This window comes from Capsicum annuum, chromosome 12 (assembly GCF_002878395.1).
Source record: "Capsicum annuum cultivar UCD-10X-F1 chromosome 12, UCD10Xv1.1, whole genome shotgun sequence".
Lineage (NCBI taxonomy): Eukaryota > Viridiplantae > Streptophyta > Magnoliopsida > Solanales > Solanaceae > Capsicum > Capsicum annuum.
Window position 1 is genome coordinate 9,937,939 of NC_061122.1, and position 19,709 is coordinate 9,957,647.

The following is a 19,709-nucleotide window of genomic DNA, read 5'->3' on the forward strand; positions in this document are numbered from 1 at the left end:
CTAGCGTCGAGGATATCATCAGTATCCGATATATCTATCAACACGCTAGACATAATGTTGGCGTAGAGAATATCATCAGCATCCAATATATCTGTTGATACGCTAGACACAACGCTGGCGTTGAGGATATTATCAGCATTCAATATATCTATTGACACGCAAGACACAATGCTGGCGTCGAGGATATCATCATCTTTTCATAAATTAGCATCTGAATACATTAAGAGCATACAATTTGGAGGGACGCCTTCAGGTCACTATCTAAGGATGAATGATATATAAGATTTCCTAGCAATTGACAATTTGAAGGTCGTCTATAAGTCATATTATTTGAAATATAATAGTGTGCAAGATCACCTATGAGTTGATAGCCTGTAGGTCATCTGTAAGCCATAATAACATCCTAACCGAATAGTATGGAAGATCGCCCAAAAGTTGATAGTTCAAAGGTTATCCGTAAGTCGCAACTAAATCCTTACCGGAGGATATGCAAGATTGTCAAATTGATACGTCCAAGGGTTCTCTATAAGCGGCGTCATATCCAAGATCGATTATGTGCAGGATTACCCAAAGACGATCAATTTGAGGTATTATCTATAAGTCATATTGTATCCAAGGTCGGATGATGTGTAGGAACACTTGAAAGCTAGCGATTGGAGGGATATCTGTAAGTCATCTCTTATCCAAAGTTGGATGATGTGCAGGATTACCTAAAAGCTAGAAATTCAAAGGATATCTGTAAGTCGCCTCGTATCCAACATCAAATAATGCGCAAGATCATCTGAAGATTGACAATTTAGGGAAAATTTATAAATCGATCATTGGCTACAATCAGAGAGGTTATCATGCCACATACAACAAGTGATATAGGTAACCAAAAGGGTCACTCCACTTTGAAAACGTATTCGCTCGACAGATGATCTAATTATACAACAACCAAGGAGGTTGTTGTGTCTGTTATTGCGAGTTATTTCCCATTAAACAGGCACATGAAAAGATTACTCCGCTTTTCAGGCCACAACTCACGTGGATATATGGTAAAAGACTACATACCTCTTTCGTGAATTATGTTTAGTACTAATACTTTTTACTTGAATCATTGTCGAGAGCATCCGAGAGAATGAAAATATCAAATAAAAATCACAGGTGCGGACGACTTTAGGTAGGACGCAGCACAACATGGAACTCTTTCTTAGCAGCAAAACGGGACATAGTCTAAAGAGGGACGTCAAACTCTTTGGATGCGAGGTAAAGGATGATCACCACCATCATCCAACCACAACCTTGTTAGAAGGCATTTGGGTATTTCAGGATATTCTTGTTTCAGCTTCACCTTCGAAATATTTTTAAACTCATCCCGAGGGTAACCTCCTCGTTTTTTCAAATTCGGGTGGCACACACTTAGAGTTTTGGAAATTATGTCCAGGTAAGTTCTTGACTATGGATGTGAAGGATCCCACATTCATAGTTAAGAGGTTACAAGCCTCTTTTCTACAACTCGATCAACTTATCACTCATTCCGAGCCAAAGATGGTCTGAAATAAAAGACTATCTTTTCTATCGATTGAGTCAAACTACAAGTAGTCTGATTCCCTGAAATCTTGGGGATATGTCGGCTGGGATCTATGTAGAAAACTTGACTGCATTCCAACCTCCCCCCTAATCCTTTTATTCCCCAGTTTCTCGGTTTTATCAAACACTCTAAAACTGTGATAACTTGTGAATTTTTTTAAAAATCGTGCTTTAAATCAAGCTCTATGAACTACAAGTGACCTGAATTCTCATGTAACCTGAGATATGTAGGAAACCTAATACTGAGGTCCGGCCATGACTCTATGAAACTCGTGCGAAAACCAACCTCTTTCAGATTCGAATCTATGGTTGGACAAATATTAGGAACGTCAACCTCCCTTTCCCCAGAGTTACTTACATCCACCCTACCCAAAGGGAGGGGACAGCTGTTAACACCTAATTTTCGCCCTCCACGACTAAATTTAATCTTGAGTTTCTTCAGCTTTTAATAAACCAAAATAATTATTTCATTCAAATAAAAAAAGAAAAAAAAACTTAAAATATTTTTCGTACGTATACGAGATTATATAATTTGTTACTTAAATATTTATTTTACAAAATATCTGATTTAAGTAAGGCTTATCTTGAAAATAAATTCAAATGATTAAAATCTTAATTTAAATATGATTTATTCTCAAAAATAATTTATTTGGATAAATATGCATTCATTTTATCAAATCAAGAAGCTCGGGATAAAAAAAAGGTATTAATTAGTATCGAATTTTAATTTAATTTAGCCAATCTATTAGATTTGACCATAATTAAAAATTGGTCATAATTGCAATGCAATTCGTCAATTAATTTTTAATTTGGTCAAAATAAATAAATATGGCTAAATTTTAAATTGCAATTGGGGTTATATCTTAAATAACCCCAAAATTCTCAAGAACTCTCATAACTTTTACCCAATTTCCACAAAAAATTAAATTCAAATTGTACTATTTCCCCCAACTTTGTCCTTCCCAATTTTGAAATTCAAATATTGTACTACATTGTACTATTTTTCCCCACATTATCTTCTACATCACCTTATCTTTAATTTTCACATTCCAAACCCCCCCCCCCCCCAAATATTTTTTCTCCCACATTGGTAGATGACAAGAAATAAATCTCTATCCTTTCCTATAAATACTTTTCTCCCACATAGGTGGAAAAGGAAAAAAATACCCCATTCTCTCCTATAAATACTACCACTACTTTGGTAGAGAGAGGAGGAGAAAAGGAAGAAAAAAAAAAGGTTAGAACGGTGAAAAAATCCTTTTGAGCAAAATAATTATTTTTATTTAGTAAAAATTTTTGTTTCATAGAGTTGGTTGGCTAATCAAAATTTTTGAGTTGCCGGTGAAGTTTTTCGGTGGTAGTTGATTCCGACAAAGATCGTAGTCTCGTTTTGCTGCCCCCAAAAGGTAAACACACCTTTTTTTTATTTTAGTTTTTATTATTGTTTTCTTCTTCATTTTTTTCTTCTTCGTAGTTCGTAGATATAATTTTGTTTGCTGGGATTGTATGTTATAGATGGCCTTGAAGGCCCTAGGACGTTATAGTATCGATATTCTAATTATTTTCATGTTCATGATATAAAAATGAGCTAGCAATAATTGTATGTGCCTTTTTTGACTTTATTCTTTGATTATTTTGGATAAAGTTTCAATCTTTGCTTAAAAGATGTATTTATGCTTTGTTTAAACTCATTGTTGTTAGATATATTTGTTTTTAGTACGTAAAGTTATTTTTCTTTATGTTTAAAAGAATAGTTAATGTTGAATGTTTTGCCTTTTCACCTTATTCTTTGATTATTTTGGATAAAGTTTAGATCTTTACTTGAAAAGACATACCCATGTCTTGTTTAAACTCATTGTTGATAGATGTATTTGTTTTTAGCATGTACAGTTGTTTCCTTTATGTTGAAAAGAATAGATAATATTGATTGTTTCTCTTTTCTTTTTTTTACTTTATTCTTTGATTATTTTGGATAAAGTTTAAATCTTTACTTGAAAAACAATACTCATGTCTTGTTTAAACTTATTGTTGGTAGATATATTTTTTTCAGCATGTAAAGTTGTTTATTTTATGTTGGAAAAATAGTTATTATTATTTGTTGCGCCTTAGTAAAAATAGTAATTAGTTAAGTCAAAATTTTTCATTTGCTTACTAATTATTTTAATGGATTTCAAAACCCTCATATAAGATATGAAGTGCTAGCTTTATTTTTAATCCAAGATATTTATTCCTTTTTGTTCGCATGTTGTCTTAACAAAATGATAAGAAAGTTCGAACTTTCGCGGATAAAAAAAATTATTTGGATATTTTTGACTCATGCATAGTATGATTTTGAAACGATATTTCACTTTTAGAAATGCTAAACTTTTATTCTTATTTTCTTACTCCGGATTGTTATATGTGCTCTTTGTGTTTGTAAAGACTTGATTCATGTCTCTCTTTTATTCATAATGTCAAAAGAGAATTAACGATTTCTTAGAAATATAAACCATAGGTTGTTACGCATTTTTTCATAAAAATGTTGATTGTGATTTAGATGTATGAATTTTCGTTAATGTCGCCTTAATTGAGATTTAGGATTCTCTTGCTTGAAAAGTTGAGCTTTATTTTCTTTTGTTATATAGATTAGTATCTATGTTTGTTCAATTTTAGAAGTCATGAGTATTTTTCTTGTTGCCTCATCCCTTTACTTTCGCAAGCTTACGTTGTTTGTTTCTTGTATTAATTCATTGAATATGACCTTCTTCCTTTTACCTTTATTCATTCTTGTATGAACATAAATCATGAGGCATGTAAGTGGGTGTCTTTGCTTTGCATTTTATTTGTTGACTCTCATTTTTGTGCCAGTGTGCTTATCATTGTCATTCAAAAATTGGTTCTTGATTTTTCTTTTGCTTTGAAATAGTCACTTTTATGCCTTGAACGTATATTAATTTCTTTATCTTTTCTTTGCATGCAAAAAATGTCTCGAGTTCAAATGGACTCCTCTCCTCTTGCATTTCATAATGGGTAAATGAGGCTCACCCCTTCGAGTCAAGTTCGAAGTTTAAACCCAAGGTCCACTACATGGCGTGCGGGTGCTAGAAGATAGACGAAGAAGGAAAATGGGTCAAAACCCATTGATAAGATCACTAAGAGACTTGAAAAGTCTCAATTTTTGTTATTGTCTTCTTTTTATTTATTCATTTAGTCATTTATTTATTCATTCATTCATTTCGGCCTCAAAGCCAAAGTTGTATTTAATACAGGTGGAGCAAGACTCGAACCAAAGGCTCGAAAAATAGTTTAGGACAGGTCTCGTTGATTTGGGCCTAGTGGCCTAAATCCTTTACTTTCTCCTCCCTTCCCCTTTTGTGTGTTTATTTGTTTATTAGTTTTGTTTAGACTAAGTTAAAATCCCTACTAAGTCTCCTAAATCTATTTTACACAAGTCTTTTTTTAAAAAAAAAAAATCAAATCACTATTTCAACAAATTAATCTTTTCGAAGTTAATCAAAAGACGATTTTCAAACAGTCCGGACAACCGCAAGTTAGCGGACGTTTTAGGTGCCTAACACCTTCCTAAAACGTTAATAGGAACCACTTATCTAGAATCTCTAACTTAAAACGATTTTCCTATTTTGAATCATTTGAAGTAACTTTCATAAAGGTTTCTTAATTCCTTTTCAAAATTAAGTGGCGACTCTCTTTCAAAAGTCAAAATTTCATCAAAACAGAAATGGCGACTCTGCTGGGGATCTTTAACTAGTTTCTAACCAAATAATTGATTTCGTATTTTGATTAACTGTTTATGTGTTCTGATTATGTAAAGTTTAATCATCGCATCTCATGGCATATTCCTGCATCTTATAAACTGTTTTGGGGTTTCGTGGATGTCTCGGCCCCTGTTGTTCAATTCCCAAAGGTGTTGGAAATACGAATATCTTATCAGCACGTGAGTCGTCTGACGTTGTTTGTATTTTCAAACTCAAGTTGTCCGCTTGATAACCAATGTTCAAACCCACTCTAGACACCTAGGATAGAACGAAACCAAAACCCTATTTTAGGCATGAGCCTAGGACGACCCAATAACCGAGCGGGGTATTGGGCCCATTAGAATATCTGCCCTACGTCTATTGACCCCGAGTCAATTATAGACGAACCATATTTATGTGTTGAAGAAAATGTATGCCTGTCTAATTCAATCCATTATCCTTTGGGGGTCGGTAAAAAACTTGATTTGCTTACTTTCGTAAGAAGAATTGAAGCAAGTTAAGCAAGAAATTGATCGATTTGGGAGGTTGCATCTAAGGCATAATTTGAACGCCGACGGATGTCACCAATATGAGAAGTGAACAAATCTAAGAAGGCAAAGGTAGACGAAGGAGCCTCCAATAGCTAGTTTTTCTATTTCCCCTGCGTGGGAACTTATCCTTTTTCATGTTATTTCCCTTTTTCCCCAAAGATTATATCCCTCTTTTGTTATCGTTTGCACGCATTTATGCCCGTTTCGTGTCTATATAAGTTGGGGGATAATGGTTTGACTTTAAGGAAGCATATACTTTCTTCAAAAATCGTTAGGCCTGAACCCTTGGCTCAAAAAGGGTCACCCCAGTTAGGATACGCATTATTATAATGTTTTGTGTGCTTGTGGTGTTTGTTTAGATCAAAGGCAAGTTTATCCGCTATGCTCCTATGGATGAATTTGTCTAGGACTCAAACAATTCTATATGGTTATTTTCTGTCAAATATTTTACATTACTTATCACATACGGAAACTAACACATCTGCCTTTGAGTTGTTTTACTTTACAGATAATAGAAATTACTCCATGTTGATATAAGCTGACAGAACATCCCCACTTCACCCGATCGAAAGTGCACAAAATCTCATCCCCTGACCATCATTCAAAAATGACAGGAAATGACGAGGAAAGTGCCCTGACTATTCGGGACAATGTTATAGCGGAACAGAATGAGATGATTGCGGAACTTGCAAGAAAGTTAGAAATGCTTTAGGAAGAAGTAAATCGCACTCGGGATTTGGCTAACTAGCCATCACCGTCAATGCCCCCGCTCCAGAGGGACACGGGACTCCACTCCAAATCCCTCCCCTCAGTACCCCTATTCTCGGGGACCAACCAACTAACGTATCATCCGGCTCCGCTCCTCTATTTGTCCAAAACACTAATCGTGAAAATAATCCAGACGCCTACCATCCATAAAATCCATCCGCAACCCCACAAAACTCGTCTTCAAATACATCCCCAAATCCTCAAAACACATTCTCAAAGCAACAAAACGCATTTCCAAATCAGCAAGATTTACTCCCAAATCCACAAAATACGGCAAACCTACCTTCAAATCCACAAAATTCATTTCCAAATCCACAAAATCCCTATCATATTCCACCAAACTACTTACAAGGCCCACATAACCTTCCCAATTTCCAAAACATTCTTCCCACTTACCAACCAAACTCCCTCCATCTGGAAAATTAAGCCTTCCTTCCAAATCCCCCTCAAGCCATCATATCCCCTGATATTTATGAACCCCTTCCTAACCCCGAGATGGACCATTAAAAGGAGAAGGAGAAGGAATGGAGGGCCCAGCATGAAAGGAATTTACTAGTCATGCAAGAAGAAATCATGAGGATCAAAAAGTCTCACGGGGCCAAGGACCACAACGGTTTGGGGTATGACGATTTGAGTGTCTACCCAGGAGTAGACCTACCAGAAGGATACAAGGTCCCTAAGTTTGAGATGTTTGACGGTACCAGAAATCCAATGGCCCATCTAAGAAGGTACTGCGAGCAACTAGTAGGGATAGGGAAAAACGAGGCGTTATTAATGCGCTTATTCAATCGAAGTTTGAATGGTGAAGCCTTGGAGTGGTTCATGTCTTAGAAGCCAAAAAGGTGGACTGGTTGGAAGACATTGGCCAAGAGTTTCCTTGACCGGTTCGCATTCAACATTGAAATAGTCCTTGATCGGTATTCACTAGATCGGATAAAACAAAAGAGCGTTGAGATTTTTTGAGATTATGTTTTTCGTTGGAGGAATGAAGCTGCCAAAGTGCAGCCCCCCATGTCCGAGGAGGAAATGGTATTCGTGTTCTCTCGCGCTCAAGAAGGAGAATATTATACCAAGATGGTGTCCGCGGTCAGAGCAACCTTTGCAGACCTGGTAAAAATAGGAGAATTATTAGAGAAAGGTATTCAGACAAGAAAAATGCCAAAACCCCGACATCATCTGGAACTACCATGTTTTCTAAGAAGAAGAAGGAAGAGGTAGGTGGGGTTTCTGCCAATTCTGTTACAAAATTGAAACAGCGGTTCAACTCTAAAAATGTTTTATCTTCCTCGCCATCACCTAACCTTCCGCATGCATTCTACGTCCACCCCCAATACCAAACTCCACTCCCAAATATCCCACCATCATACCAAGCTCCACAGCCAAATATCTTTCCCCAATACCCAATTCCACCTCCAAATTATCAGTCTCATTTCCAAACTACTCCCCTAAATAGCTGAACAAATTTCCAAACACCTCTAAATTACCACCAAGTACCCCCTCCTACAAACCTAAGCCCGTATAACCCCCAGCGTCCAAACCACGAAAAGAAACCTCCTCAAAACTTCACCCCACTAGCTGAAAGTCGCACCCAATTATTTGAAAGATTGAAGAATGCTGGTCATTTGCAACCAGTACAGCCAAAGACTGTCAATCATAGCTCCCAGTTTTATCACCCTGATCAAAATTGTGCCTATCATTCAGGGGCAGCAGGGCATAGTACCGAGGCCTGTCTTATCTTGAAATACAGAATCCAAGATCTGATTAATCAAAAGGTTATCACGCTCCAGGTACCTACTCCAAATGTTAGCAGTAATTCACTGCCCAACCATGGGGGATCTACAGTTAACATGATTGAAATAGAAGGCGAATGGACATCTGGCAAGACCATTACCCAGGTGAACTCTGAAAAGTACAAAAGGGCAGAAGAGGTAGGAAAGATAGAGAAAGTTGTGGTTGTCTTAAGTAAAGTTGTGGTTGTCTTAAGTATCAGCGAGAAAGCCCCATTTATAGTGATGACTGCACCGATTCAAGTGTACGCTCCCCCTCCAAAGAAGGAATTTATTATGCAAACCACCGCTGCCTAGGGGATAACGTGGTTAGGACGATGTTACATCCCTGAGGAATTGACCAACAAGAAAGATTCATAGAAAAGGCCAATCACTGAAGGAGAGGCTGAGGAATTTTAGAGGTGTATGCAACCAAAGGATTACTCAATTGTAAAATACTTGGAGAAAATGTCAGCCCAAATATCTATCTTGGCACTATTATTGAGCTCTCAACACCACCGACTGGCTCTATCGAAGGTCTTGGAGGAAGCGTATGTTCCCGCAGAAATGAGCGTTGAGAATTTGGCTACGATGATAGGGAACGTTTTGGGGAACCATCACATATCATTCAGTGATGAAGATTTGTCGTTTGAAGGAGCAATGCACAACAAAGCCATACATGTGACCGTCATTTGTCGAAATTATGCAATTAATCAGGTATTAATAGATGACGGATCTGGTGTGAATATTTGTCCCCTCTCCACGTTGGTCCAAATGGGCTATGATCTGGGGAAAATTCATCAAAGCCATGTAAATATGAGAGCATTCAATGGAGGGCAGAGAGATACCATAGGAGAGATTGATTTGCACATCCAAATGGGGCCTGCTGAGTTTAAGACTAAGTTTCATGTTATGGATATCCATCCAAGCTACAACCTTCTTTTGGGAAGACCATGGATACACGGGGCAAAGGCAATTTCATCACCCCTTCATCAATTATTAAAGTTCATTTGGAAAGATCATGAAGTAGTCATCCAAGAAGAAGAAAGTCAAGCGGACCGTCCCAATGGTTATGTGCCGGTGATTGAAGATGTTCCAAAAGGTAGCAGTTTCTATACAGTGGAAATTGTAAATGCTGTGGAAAGAGATTTGACACCCAAAATATCAATGCCTTCTGTCTACAAAATGATTACAACTGTGATGTTAAGAAATGGGCTCGAACCTGGTCGAGCCTTAGGCAAGAATTTACAAGGAATTATCGAGCTTATTGTGATCCCAGAGAGAAGCTCTAAGCATGGGTTAGGGTATCAGTCTACCAGAAAAGATAGGGTTGAGGATGAGCCATAAAAGAGTCTTTTTAGGCCCTTGCCACTCCTGTTCCAGTTATTTCCCGTACGAGAGATGTCAGATGATGATGGTCTTGGGGATGGATAGGAGATTTGTTTAAAGAATGCAATGTTGTACCAAAAGATCTCCCAGAGTCCAGCGGGGAGAAGCAGATTGCGCCAGGGGAGGCTTTGCAAAATTGGACCTCCACTCCACTCATAACACATCCCCGTCTTGATAGATGAAAGGGCAATTACAAATAGTTTTAAAATCGGTGATGATCCAGAGGAGGCCCCGCGATCGACCTTTTATATCTCAAAACTTTATTTTCGTATCTTACTGCTTTCAAAAAAGGCGGGGGCTTGTATTTGTGCAAGTCACAAGCCATGGTGTTGTAATTATTTCTCAAATTTCAATGAAAAGGCCTTCATTTATTTGGAAAACTATATTAGTTCTAAAACGCTCCTAGTCATATGTTTTGTTATTTTCTTATCATCTAACTTAGTTTATTTGTCCATTACAGTAATAGTAGCTTAAAACCTGCCAATGTTCTGTCATGTCAAAGCCTGAACGAACAAAATGAAGGGGACGATCATGGTTGGAAGGACGATGATGAGGAATGGTTAGTTAAAGATATGGAGGAATTTGAGAATTGCAAAAAACCCAATCTGGAAGAAACTGAAATAGTCAACTTAGGAGATCACAATAAAATCAAAGAGACCAGTATCAGTGTCCACCTCGCAGCGCCACAAAGAGAAGAGCTCATCCACCTGTTACGGGAGTATATCGACGTGTTTGCTTGGTCCTATGATGATATGCCAGGGTTGAGCACCAGCATTGTGCCACATAAATTGCTGATAAATTCTGAGTTTGATCCAGTCAAGCGAAAAATGAGAAAATTCAAGCCTGATTTAAGTCTAAAGATCAAGGAAGAAGTGACAAAACAAATCCCGTCTAAGGTTGTCGAGGTCACAAAATATCCGACATGGTTGGCCAACATCATTCCTGTGCCAAAGAAGGACGGCAAAATTCGAATGTGTTGACTATAGAGACTTGAACAGAGCCAGTCCTAAAGATAATTTTTCGTTGCCCAACATCCACATTCTCATCGATAACTATGTGAAACATGAAATGAAGTCATTCATTGATTTTTTTGTCGGCTATCATCAGATACTGATGGATGAGGAAGATGCAGAAAAAATGGCTTTTATTATACCCTGGGGTGTTTATCATTACAGGGTAATGCCGTTTGGTCTCAAGAACACAGGTCCGACATATATGAGGGCCATGACGATGATTTTTCATGATATGATCCATAAGGAGATTGAGGTGTACGTGGATGATGTAATTATCAAATCTTACGAGAGTTTGGATCATCTAACTCATCTGGAGAAATTCTTCAACAGATTAAAAAGGTACAATTTGAAGTTAAATCCTGCTAAGTGTGCTTTTGGTGTGCCATCAGGGAAGTTGCTGGGGTTCATAGTCAGCAGAAGGGGGATCGAGCTAGACCCATCCAAAATTAAGACAATTCAAGACTTGCCACCGCCGAGGACCAAGAAAAAAGTTATGAGTTTTCTGGGTCGTCTGAATTACATTAGCAGATTCATCGCTCAATCAACAATCATATGCGATCCAATTCTCAAGATGTTGAAGAAAAATGCACTGAATGAGTGGACAGAAGAATGTCAGAGAGCTTTTGATCACATCAAGGAATACTTGTCTGCACCACCGGTTTTGGTCCCACCGAGAGAAGGAATTCCATTATTGCTTTACCTATCAGTCTCAGAAAATGCTTTTAGATGCCTCCTCAGGTAACATGATAAGACCGGCAGGAAAGAGAAAGTCATTTACTACTTGAGTAAAAAGTTCACACCAGATGAAGCCCGTTACACTCTTATAGAAAGGACATGTTGTGCTTTGACTTGGGCGGCACAAAAGTTGAGGCATTATTTGTCGTCGTACACAACTTACCTCATCTCGAGAATGGATCCATTGAAGTATATATTCAAGAAGGCCATGCCTACAGAAAAGCTAGCCAAGTGGCAAATGTTGCTGAGTGAGTTTGACATTATGTATGTAACCCAAAAAGCAATCAAGGGTTAAGCCTTAGCAGATCATTTAGCTGAAAACCCAGTTGATGAGGAATACGAGCCACTCCAGACATACTTTCCAGATAAGGAAGTTTTGTTCGTAAGAGAAGATATCACGAAAATCTACCTCGGATGGAGGCTATTTTTTTATGGGACGGTCAACTTCAAAGGTTCAGGAATTAGAGCAGTTTTGGTGTCAGAAATGGGCCAGCATTATCCGGTAACTGCTAAGTTACGTTTTCCATGCACCAACAACATGGCTGAATATGAAGGTTGCATCCTGGGGCTCAAATTGGCACTTGATATGGGTGTTTATAAATTACTAGCCGTCGGAGATTCAGATTTGCTGATTCACCAGGTACGGGGAGAATGGGCGGTAAAAAACTCCAAGATTACTCCTTATGTGGAGCTGGTGCAAGAATTATGCGGAAGATTTAAGCATGTTGATTTCAGAAATATTCCACGGACGCAAAATGATTTTACTGACGCTTTGCCCATGATATCTTCCATGATTCAGCACCCGGATTAGAGTTACATGGATCCTTTGGAAATAAGCCTGAAGGAGCAACCCGCTCATTGCATACACGTGGAAGAGGAGCCTGATAGAAGGCCTTGGTACTATGACATTAAGAGGTATTTGGAATCTGGAATATATCCTGAAGAGGCTAGTAACAGCCAAAAGTAGACAATTCGGCGTTTGGCAAAGAATTACTTTCCAAGTAGACAAATTCTTTTTAGGAGGACTCCTAATTTGGGATTCCTAAGATGCATCGATGCTGCAAAAGCCTATAAGTTGATAAATGAGGTACACGCTGGAGTTTGTGGGCCCCACATGAATGGGTTTATCCTTTCCAGAAAGATCCTGAGAACCGGTTACTTCTGGATGACTATGGAAAATGATTGTAGTAAGTTTGTGCAGAGATGTCCAAAATGTCAAATACACGGAGATCTGATTCGAATGCCTCCACACGAGCTTCACGCAATGAATTCTCCTTGGCCTTTCGTAGCTTGGGGCATGGATGTCATCAGACCAATAGAGCAACTAGCATCAAATGGGCATAGATTTATTTTGGTTGTCATTGATTATTTCACTAAGTGGATCGAAGCTACTTCGTACAGAGCCGTCATTAAGAAAGTTGTTACACATTTCATCAGGAATAACTTCATTTGCCGATTTGGAGTGCCGAAATTGATTATTACTGATAATGGGGCAAACTTGAACAGTCACTTGATGAAAGAAATTTGTGATCAGTTCAAGATTGTGCATCGCAACTCGACAGCGTACCGTCCACAAATGAATAGAGCCGTAGAAGCTGCTAATAAGAATATCAAGAAGATCTTAAGAAAGATGGTAGAAAATGATAGATCATGGCATGAGATGTTACCTTACGCCTTGATAGGGTATCGAACAACAGTTTGAACCTCCACAGGAGCAACTCCCTATTTACTAGTTTACAGGAATGAAGTTGTGATACCCGCTGAGGTTGAAATACCTTCCCTAAGGATTATTCAGGAAGCTGGACTGAGTAACGAAGAATGGGTCCATGCTCGCTATGAACAATTCATGTTAATCGATGAAAAGAGAATGGCCGTTGTATGCCATGGTTAGCTGTATCAACACAGGATAGTTCGTGCCTTTAACAAGAAGGTAAGAACTCGAGCATTTGAAGTGGAGCAACTGGTTCTCAAACGAATATTCCCTCACCAAGAGGAGTACAAGGGAAAGTTTGCTCTCAAACTGGCAAGGGCCATACATAGTTCGCAAGGTGCTATCTGGAGGAGCTCTGATTTTTTCTGAGATGGATGGCACAGAGTGGACCAAACTAATCAATTCTGATGCGGTAAAGAGATATTAAGTTTGAATGACGTTCTAGTTTTTGTGTTTTCTTAGTTTCTTTGTAATCACCTTTGTAATAATCTTGTTTGCTACTCTGTAACTGCTTAGAATCCTTTTCCTTTATGTACGAACTACGTTTGACCTGAATTCCCAAGAAAGGGATACGTAGGCGGCCTATGTCATCTTCGGTAAACCCCTTAGTATAATTTATCGTTTCTCCTTATATATGAACTACGTGATGACCTGAATTCCCAACAAAAAGGATACGTAGGCGGACTATGTCGTCTTTGGTTAACCCATTAGATTTTTCTATAGATATCCCTAATGTAGGCCTGAACTACGTTTGACCTGATTCCTACTTCAATGGGATAAGTAGGCACCTCGACGGCTCAGTCATATAACTCTAGGAAATGAAAACTGGGGCAGAATTTTTGAGAAGGAATCTAAAAAATTCACAAGAGGAGATCGACATCCAACAAAGAGAATTAATATCAGCAAAGACTTCAGATCCACTCAGATTGGTATTATCTCAAACAAGTTTAAACTGGGGCAGAAATTTTGAGGAAGACCTTAAAATTTCCACCAAATGCCGGAACATATTCCAAATTCCCCAGCACTAGAGGTTAAAGCTTTGGAAACCACCAACTATAACAAAGTCTAGGTAGACTCAATTTTTGGCTATGTTAGAACTACTTGAAGAAACCCTCCAGCAATAATCATGAGTTTTGGAAACCATCCATCAGATATAGTCAGAACCGCGAGGAAGATGTTCATTGAGCTAGTACATGACATGACTGGCAGAAATTTTCAAAAATTTTACAGAAGTTTTAAAAATTATTTTCAAAAATTTAAGACTATTTTCAAAAATCTTACGACTCGCTTACTTAGTACTTGCCTAGACATCATTTGGGATAGAGTGTCAGGGTGGAAGTCTCAATATGGTGGAATGCCCAAGAGATGGCAAGGAGCAAATCAAGGATCGAAGAAGGTCAACATGGAGTAATTTCATTCAACTAATCATTTTTCTGTGGATGGAGGGATCAATACGCAAAATGAGAGTCTCTTTTAAAAAACCCCGAGCAAATTGGGAGCCACAACAGATCATTAATGCCTAAGAACGGTATTTTAGGGCAGCCCTAAAACTAGGTTTAATGCCTGTTTATTGAGGACCTTTTGATTTATCCATCTCATTTCTTGAGATCGTAGGCGACAAACAAAAGCACTTTGTCTTCTTTTCACGTATCGTATTTAGAAGTTTCCTAAAAATAGTCACTAGTAAAAGCGACTTTGTGTCTACTAATCGTCTACCTTGAGTACAGGTACATGTAGAATGCAGGACACTGACAAATGAAGCCAGGTAAAATTATTTTATCACTACCACAATGGCCATTGCATATCATTGCTGCAAAGGTCATCGCATATCATTGCCGCAAAGGCCATTACATATCTGTCGACATGCTAGACACAACGCTGGCATAGAGAATATCATCAGCATCCAATATATCTGTCGACATGCTAGACACAACGCTGGCGTAGAGGATATCATCAACATCCAATATATCTGTCGACACGCTAGACACAACGCTGGCGTCAAAGATATCATCAGCATCTAATATATCTGTTGACACACTAGACACAACGCTGACCTCGAGGATATCATCAGCATCTAATATATTTGTCAACACGCTAGACACAACGCTGGCATGGAGGATATCATCAGCATCTAATATATCTGTCGACACACTATACATAATGCTGGGGTCGAGGATATCATCAGAATCTAATATACCTGTCGACACGCTAGACACAATGTTGGCGTCGAGGATATTATCAGCATCTAACATATCTGTCGACACACTAGACACAACGCTGGCGTCGAGGATATTATCAGCATCCAATATATCTGTCGACACGCTAGACACAACACTAGCGTGGAGGATATCATCAGCATCCAATATATCTGTCGACACGCTAGACACAACGCTGGCGTCGAGGATATCATCAACATCCGATATATCTGTTGACACGCTAGACACAATGCTGGCGTAGAGGATATCATCAGCATCCAATATATCTGTCGAAATGCTAGACACAATGCTGACGTCGAGGATATTATCAGCATTTAATATATCTATTGACACGCAAGACACAATGCTGGCGTCAAGGATATTATCATTTTTTCACGAATCAGCATCTGAATACATTAAGAGCATACGATTTGGAGGGCGCCTTCAGGTCTCTATCTAAGGATGAATGATATATAAGATTTCCTAGCAATTGACAATTTGAAGGTCGTCTATAAGTCATATTATTTGAAATAGGATGTGTGCAAGATCACCTATGAGTTGATAGCCTGTAGGTCATCCGTAAGCCATAATAACATCCTAACCAGATAGTATGGAAGATCGCCCAAAAGTTGATAGTTCAAAGGTTATCCGTAAGTCGCAACTAAATCTTTACCGAAGGATATGCAAGATTGTCAAATTGATACGTCCAAGGGTTCTCTATAAGTCGTGTCATATCCAAGATCGATTATGTGCAGGATTACCCAAAGACGATCAATTTGAGGTATTATCTATAAGTCATATTGTATCCAAGGTCGGATGATGTGCAGGAACACTTGAAAGCTAGCGATTGGAGAGATATCTGTAAGTCATCTCTTATCCAAAGTCGGATGATGTGCAGGATTACCTAAAAACTAGAAATTCAAAGGATATAGTAAGTCGCCTCATATCCAACATCAAATAATGCGCAAGATCATCTGAAGATTGACAATTTAGGGAAAATTTATAAATCGATCATCGGCTACAACCGAAGAGGTTATCATGCCACATACAACAAGTGATATAGGTAACCAAAAAGGCCACTCCACTTTGAAAACATATTCGCTCAACAGATGAGCTAATTATACAACAACCAAGGAGGTTGTTGTGTCTGTTATTGCGAGTTATTTCCCATCAAACAGGCACATGAAGAGATGACTCTGCTTTTCAGACCACAACTCACGTGGAGATATAGTAAAAGACTACATACCTCTTTCATGAATTATGTTTAGTACTAACACTTTTTGGTTGAAGCATTGTCGAGAGCATCCGAGAGGATGAAAATCAAATGAAAACCACAGGTGCGGATGACTTCAGGTAGGATGCAGCACAACATAGAACTCTTTCTTAGCAGCAAAACGAGACATAGTCTAAAGAGGGACGTCAAACTCTTTGGATGCGAGCTAAAGGATGATCACCACCACCATCCAACCACACCCCTGTTAGAAGTCATTTGGATATTTCAGGATATTCTGGTTTCAACTTCACCTTCGAAATATTTTTAAACTCATGCCGAGGGTAACCTTCTCATTTTTTCAAATTCGGGTGGCACACACTTAGAGTTTTGGAAATTATGTCCAGGTAAGTTATTGACTATGGATGTGAAGGATCCCACATTTATAGTTAAGAGGTTACAAGCCTCTTTTCTACAACTCGATCAACTTGTCCCTCATTCCGAGCCAAAGATGGTCTGAAATAAAAGACTATCTTTTCTACCGATTGAGTCGAACTACAAGTAGTCTGATTCCCTGAAATCTTGGGGATATGTAGGCTGGGATCTATGTAGAAAACTTGACTGCATTCCAACCTCCCCCCTAATCCCTTTATTCCCCAGTTTCTTGGTTTTATCAAACACTCTAAAACTGAGATAACTTGTGAATTTTTTGAAAATCGTGCTTTAAATCAAGCTCTATGAACTACAAGTGACCTGAATTCTCATGTAACCTGAGATATGTAGGAAACCTAATACTGAGGTCCGACCATGACTCTATGAAACTCATGCGAAAACCAACCTCTTTCAGATTCGAATATATGGTTAGACAAAAATTAGGAACGTCAACCTCCCTTTCCCCAGAGTTACTTACATCCACCCTACCCAAAGGGAGGGGACAACTATTGACACCTGATTTTTTCCCTCCACGACTAAATTTAATCTTGAGTTTCTTCAGCTTTTAATAAACCAAAATAATTATTTCATTCAAATAAAAAAAGAAAAAAAACTAAAAATATTTTTCGTACATAATTTTGTCATTTTAAGTAGCGATTATATACTATCGTGTTCAGTTATACGAGATTATATAATTTGTTACTTTAATATTTATTTTACAAAATATCTGATTTAAGTAAGGCTTATCTTGAAAATAAATTCAAATGATTAAAATCTTAATTTAAATATAATTTATTCTCAAAAATAATTTATTTGGATAAATATGCATTCATTTTATCAAATCAAGAAGTTCGGGATAAAAAAAAAGGTATTAATTTGTATCGAATTTTAATTTAATTTAGTCAATCTATTAGATTTGACCATAATTGAAAATTGGTCATAAGTGCAATGCAATTAGTCAATTAATTTTTAATTTGGTCAAAATAAATAAATATGTATATTTTAAATAACCCCAAAATTCTCAAACACTCTCATAACTTTTACCCAATTCCCACAAAAAAATAAATTCAAATTGTACTATTCCCCCCAACTTTGTCCTTTCCAATTTTGAAATTCAAATATTGTACTACATTGTACTATTTTCCCCCACATTATCTTCTACCTCACCTTATCTTTAATTTTTACATTCAAAAAATCCCCACTAAATATTTTTTCTCCCACATTGGTAGATGACAAAAAATAAATCTCTATCCTTTCCTATAAATACTTTTCTCCCACATTGGAGGAAAAGGAAAAAAATACTCCATTCTCTCCTATAAAGACTACCACTACTTTGGTAGAGAGAGGAGGAGAAAAGGAAGAAAAAAAATAGAGGTTAGAAAGGTGAAAAAATCCTTTTGAGCAAAATAGTTATTTTTATTTAGTAAAAATTTTTGTTTCATAGAGTTGGTCGGCTAATCAAAATTTTTGAGTTGCCGGCGACGTTTTTCGGTGGTAGTTGATTCCGACGAAGCTCGTAGTCTCGTTTTGCTGCCCCCCAAAAGGTAAACACACCTTTTTTTTATTTTAGTTTTTATTATTATTTTCTTCTTCATCTTTTTTCTTCTTTGTAGTTCGTAGATATAATTTTGTTTGCTGGGATTGTATGCTGTAGATGGCCTTGAAGTCCCTAGGACGTTGTGGTATCGATATTCTAATTATTTTCATATTCATGATATAAAAATGAGCTAACATTAGTTGTATGTGCCTTTTTTGACTTTATTTTTTGATTATTTTGGATAAAGTTTCAATTTTTGCTTAAAAGATGTATTTATGCTTTGTTTAAACTCATTGTTGTTGGATATATTTGTTTGTATGTAAAGTTATTTTCTTTATGTTTAAAAGAATAGTTAATGTTGAATGTTTTGCCTTTTCGCCTTATTCTTTGATTATTTTGGATAAAGTTTAGATCTTTACTTGAAAAGACATACCCATGTCTTGTTTAAACTCATTGTTGGTAGATATATTTGTTTTTAGCATGTAAAGTTGTTTCCTTTATGTTGAAAAGAATAGATAATATTGATTGTTTCTCTTCTTTTTTTTTTACTTTATTCTTTGATTATTTTGGATAATATGTCTTGTTTAAACTTATTATTGGTAGATATATTTTTTTAGCATGTAAAGTTGTTTATTTTATGTTGGAAAAATAGTTATTATTATTTGTTGCGCCTTAATAAAAATAGTAATTAGTTAAGTCAAGAATTTGTCATTTGCTTACTAATTATTTTAATGGATTTCAAAACCCTCATATAAGATATGAAATGCTAGCTTTATTTTTCATCCAAGATGTTTATTCCTTTTTGTTCACATGTTGTCTTTTCAAAATGATAAGAAAGTTCGAACTTTCGCGGCTAAAAAAAATTATTTGAATATTTTTGACTCATGCATAGTATGATTATGAAACGATATTTCACCTTTAGAAATGTTAAACTTTTATTCTTATTTTCTTACTCCGGATTATTATATGTGCTCTTGGTGTGTGTAAAGACTTGATTCATGTCTCTCTTTTATTCATAATGGCAAAAGAGAATCAATGATGTCTTAGAAATATAAACCATAGGTCATTACGCGTTTTTCCATAAAATGTTGATTGT